Source organism: Crocuta crocuta, unplaced genomic scaffold, assembly GCF_008692635.1.
Source record: "Crocuta crocuta isolate KB4526 unplaced genomic scaffold, BGI_CrCroc_1.0 scaffold99, whole genome shotgun sequence".
NCBI lineage: Eukaryota > Metazoa > Chordata > Mammalia > Carnivora > Hyaenidae > Crocuta > Crocuta crocuta.
This window is the reverse complement of record NW_027551560.1, coordinates 7,724,062-7,730,097: the sequence shown is the minus strand read 5'-3', so window position 1 is coordinate 7,730,097 and position 6,036 is coordinate 7,724,062.

Sequence of the window (6,036 nt, the reverse complement as noted above, 5' to 3'; positions counted from 1 at the left end):
AATAAAACATTTTAAAAAATTTATTAAAAAAAAGAAAGTTGCTAAGAGAATAGATCTTAAGTTATCCCACTACAAACAAAAACAGTAACTGTGAAATAACATGGATGTGTTAATCTTGTTGTGGTAATCATTTCACAATGTATATGTATATAAGTCACCTCTTTGTACACTTTAAACTTACACAATGTTATATGTCAATTATACTTTAATAAAGATGGAAAAATTATGTTACCTTTTGCTGTTCAAGTTCTTAGAGCCACTGTTTTTTTTAAAAATCACTGATTTATCCTCTTCCCTTGTTAGCATCTTCAGATTGTAGCTTATGTATCATATAAAATATTATATAGTAAACACTGCATATACTGAAAGAATAGGATTATTTGCTATGTTTTATATTCACTACTCTGCTTATTAATTCACTACTGGCTAATTTGTTTAGCTGCATTCACAAGAATATGGTATTTTTGGATCCAGAGAATTTGTGTTTTTCTCATTCAGAACGTTCATGCTACAAAAATATAAAATGTGTGAAGTTGATTACCAGAAATATAAATCTAATAAATAACCTATTGTATTTTCAGTGCAAGTGGAAAGAAAAGGCTTATCTTTCATTTGCTTATGTACTCTATCTCCCCTACCGTTGCCTGGCAGTAGACAGCTAAGTATCATTACATCAGTCAAGCACATTTTTGCCTCACAAAGTTTGTCACAAATAAACATTAATGATTCCTTCTTCATTCTGCCAAAGTCTTTTTCTTCATTTATTTTGGTGATTAACAGGGTAAGAGTGTGTTAACCTATTGTTACTGTTTATCAAGAAAATGTTAAAAAATAAAGTTATCAGAAAATCGAATAGAAACTTATTTAATTCATTTTATTCTGTTAATTCATTTTATGATGATGTATTATGGGTCCATTGTTGTGAGGTATTTTATTTTCAGTACCTAGAAACATACTCATCCATGATCTCCATTCAAGCTGGTACAATTGGGTGACACTGGAATTATGCTCAATTTTTCTTTGCCATTGAGTTGGGTCACAATTACCTGGGCATGTGGATGTTTATGTCTTTATAAGTCAAACTTCAGTACATTAAGTCATTAATGGTCATATTTGGTCATATTTTCAACTAGTGGGAAAATAGATATTCCATTTTGTTTAGTTGAATTTACTAAGTTTTCAGCTATTTATTTACTCATCTTAATGGGTCCTGATCTAATGACCATCTCTTGACACAATAACTGACCCTCCCCTCACTGTATAATACTGGGATTTTAAAGGCTACTAATTACTTTTTATCACAGGCTACAATCACTAGTACTCAGATTTCTCCAATACTTCGATCATACTGAGAGCCCCTAAGTAATGCCTCCCATGAACGCTATACCTCTATCCTTGATCTTCAAATGCTAATTCCTGACCACCCACCTGCATCTCTAACCTTCACAGATCTCATGTAAACACCACCAAATCCCTCTATAATGGATTATATTGCTCACTTATCACTGAAGATTATGGCACAGTTCAGTACCTATTGTTCCCAGCACTGACATCTACAAGTCATCACCATTCAACTGAGACCATAATCATTGTCTTTTGCACACAATTACTAATCTCCTCAGATCTCCCCATATCTCACTCCCACATCCCATGCAGTTATTCCCCCATGTCCTCAATTGCTGTAACCTGCATAACTTCCATTTCTTTTATCCCACTTGACACTAATTCATGGGCCTCCATTTCTCTTGGGACATCTAGGGGGATATATTAAGCAAAACACTTAATATAGATATGTGTCCTTAATTCCAGAACGGTCAGGGCTGAAGATAGGTCTTGCAGTGAGCTTCGTGCAGGCAGTGGTTGAGAATGGTTGCACTTGCCCAGAGAGCAAATAAAAACACAGAAAGTCAAGGTCAGAAGGCTACAGAAGCAGGGATTAAGAGAGATGCAAAGAAGTGTATAAGAAGATCCAATAAGAACTACTTCCTGCTGGAATGTACTGTTCACAACAACAGAAACTTCTCTTTGCTTATGCTAGCTTTTTAGGGCCTAGAATAGTATTTGACACAGAGTAGGCACAGAGGAAAATTTATGGAAAACCAGGAGAGTTAGGGTCACAACTAGCAAGAAAGTAATGTTTCCAGTGATGGGTTTGTCATCAGGTCAAATACCAGTAAGCCCTGAAAATCAAATTTGTGTGAGGTCTTCAAATCTCAAATACAGTAAACTCTTAAACAAATGTTTTGAAAGTGTTTCAAGGTTATTGTTTAAAATAAACTGGTTAGAATGTATGCCTTTTTACCCCACAGACCTGGTAGCCCCTGCAAAAGGTCACAGCCCTCTTTCTACACCAATGCCTGGTCACGGCAGGGACAGAGCATATAATGGAAAATAAACATGTGCCCATTTTATTCCTTGTTCAGATATACCAAGAGGCTCAGAATTTTCCAAAGATCTGGAAAACTCTCTTCATTCTTCACTGCTCCCCAAGACGTCTGAACAGGAATGGGGAGAGGCTAGCTTCTGACTCCATTTCACCACATCTCTGGAAACTCCTGAGAATTCCTATGCACTTGCCCCTTTTTAATGAACAAGAACTCTGTCACCCTTAGGCACTTTGATTAGATGGAGTTGCCCATCCACTCAGTCCTTGCATTACAGTTTTTTAAAAAGTAGCCGGAAGTAGAATCAGGTCTTCACGGGGTAGTGGCCAGAGTCATAAAAGGAGTTATCCTTCCTCTTGCCTCCTCTAAATCATCCCATTCTTATATTGGGACCATTTTTGACTCCACACATTATCCTCCACCAAGGAATAGGCATCATGGGCCTTTGCCCAAACACACATACTTCCTGTTGACTGTCCATGGTATTCTAGGACTTCAGGTCAGAAACATACCCTTCTAAAACCTTGTCTCCCCAACTCCACAAATACACATCAAGTATTTGCCCTCAAAATGAAGAGTTTTTTCTAATTCCAAACCTTCCAAGGCATACTTCTTTCATGGTTGAGACAAAGCACTGAGATATGCCACCTACACCTTTATGCCACCTACACCTGAAGATCTACTCCTTCCACTTAATTTTAAATCACAAAAGCTGATTTTTGCTGACAATACCAAGAAAAATTTATTGTAGATTATGTATGTATAAATTAGTTGTATAATTCAAATAAATACATGGGGCACCTGGGTGGCTCAATCAGTTGAGTGTCCAACTTCAGCTCAGGTCATGATCTCACAGTTCGTGAGTTCAACTCCCACATCAGGCTTCCTGCTGTTAGTGCAGAGCCCGCTTCAAATCCTCTGTCCCCCTCTTTTCCCCTCCCCCACTTTCAGTCTCTGAAATATAAAAAAGTAAAATAAAATAAACCATTTAATTCAAATCATACCTAGTAAGCAAAACAGGATTTGCAATTTTAAACAGCAATGAAAAAATGCAAAACAGACAAATATACTATGTTTAATCCATCAGCAACTGAGTTACATTTAAATCAATAGGAAACTATATAGCAATTAAAATTATAATGAAATTTAAATTTATTTTAAAATGTTACTATAATGATAAATTTTAAAAACCATTTTGTTTAAAAATTATGTGTAACTAATTGGGTCCAATGTTCAGGAAAAAAAACGTTAGGAAATTCACCGTACATAGACCACAGTCTAGGAAGAAATACACACAGATCTTAAGAGTGATTACTTCTGGGGCACCTGGGTGGCTTAGTCGGTTAAGCGTCTGACTTTCGCTTAGGTCATGATCTCGCGGTTCGTGGGTTCGAGCCCCACGTCGGGCTCTGTGCTGACTGCCAGCTCAGAGCCTGGAGCCTGTTTCAGTCTGTGACTCCCTCTCTCTCTGACCCTCCCCTGCTCATGCTGTCTCTCTCTCTCTCCTAGAAATGAATAAAAGATTTAAAAAAAAAAAAGAGTGATTACTTCTAGGGTGTTTATCTCTTCATATTTTCAAGTCCATTTTGTTATATGTGTACATTCTTTATCATCAGAACATTTTTAAAGCGCTCCTGCTTTGGCATATGTTTCTACTTTGTTCCTACTTTGTTTGACAAGCTGAACTGTAAAAGCCCAACCATTCCTTTAGAATGTTCTATTGGATGGTGATGTGGGCATGTTCATGTGGAATAGCATGTTCTATTGGATGGTGATGTGGTCATGGAATGACCATGTAAGTCTGCCCACAAACTTATGGTTGATAACAGCTTGTGTATTTTTACTCTTGATCCTACTAACTATGGATTCCACAATTTGAAGTTTTTCAAATAACTGAGATGGAAGATACCTACATAAACAAGTATGGGATGTAAAATCCAGTTCTGGAAAGAGGTCATCTTCTAAATTTTAGATCAAAATCCATAGGTCAAAATCCATGAGCATGTTTCTTTTTAAAACTTAGTTGTTATGCTCAGATCTGGTCAGGAGTGTCTGAACAGCCTTACTGTAGAAAAAAAGGATAAAAGAAAAGAAAGTAAAGTAGAAAATTGCTCACTGATATAGTGATTGTCATTCTTAAAAAACAGAATATATCATCACTCATATCTTCTCATACTACTGGCATACTTTATTTTTTTGGAAAATAAAACCACAAAATCATGAATGGTAAGATATATCTATATCTACATCTACATCTATATCTATATCTATAGCAAGTTTTTACTTGCTAACTACTCCTGAGAATTAATCTTAATTACTTACTTGTGTGTAGGGTGAATCAATTGTGTATGGCTTTTGCAAGATAGAAGAATAAATATCAAAATTTATTTTACATGGGGCAAATACTACACAAAGTAGGTGAAAGAGTCTTGTAAAAAATTTAAACTTAAAGTTATATAGAAATGATTATACATGCTGCNTGGGGGGAGGGGGGAGATGGGCATGGAGGGGGCACTTGTGGGGATGTTATGTAACACTGGGTGTTATGTGGAAACCAACTTGACAATAAACTATTTGTAAAAAAAAAAGAAATGATTATACAATTGCTGATTTAGTCTCACTTTTCCAACTATAAATAAATGTCTATAAAGCATAAAACTGCCAAATTGTATTTTCCAGAAAGACTAATTCTTTGTCTTTCAGGTCCCCTTCATTCCTCAGCATTACTGTTGGGATGGGCAAGAGGAGACCAGAAGCTCCTGTAATGTCAGTAGGACCATATAGTGGTATAACTTTTCTCAAAAGGCCATTTGGAAAGAACTATCATATTTTATCTTATTTCTTTAAATTTTGTTAATTTTTTTATTTTTGAGAGGGAGAGACACAGAGAGTGAATAGCAGACAGGCAGAGACAGAGGGAGACACAGAATCCAGAGCAGTCTCCAGGCTCTGAGCTTTCAGCACAGAGCCCAACGTGGGGTTTACATCCATGGACCATGAGATCATGACCTGAGCCAAAGTCAGACACCCAACAGACCGAGCCACCCAGGCACCCCAACACCTATCATATTTTAAAGTGTACTCACTTTATTTTTTAATGTCGACTTATTTATTTTGGAGGTAGAGGAGGAGTGAGTGGGGGAGGAGTAGAGAGAGAGAAAGAGAGAATCCCAAGCAGGCTCCATTCTGTCAGCACAGAAATGGGACTCAGGGCTCCATCCCATGAACCATGAGCCACAATCAGGAGTCAGACACTAAACCGACAGAGCCACCTAGGCGCCCCTAAATTGCACTCATTTTAAACAAGCAACTCTCTAATTTTGGAATGTGTACAACAGAACTAATCACACAAATGTGCCATATGATTTATAGCAAATAATATTCCATACACAATATAATAGTTAAAGCTAGATGCAAACTAAAATTCCATCAGTAGGAATTAGTTTAAAAATAAGATTCACCTGAGGCACCTGGGTGGCTTAGTTGGGTAAGCATCTGACGTCAGCTCAGGTCATGATCTCATGGTTCATGGGTTTGAGCCCTGCATCGGACTCTGCTGATAGCTCAGAACTTGGATCCTGCTTCAGATTCCGTGTCTCCCTCTCTCTCTGCCCCTCTACTGCTTGCACTCTCTCTGTCAAAAATAAATAAA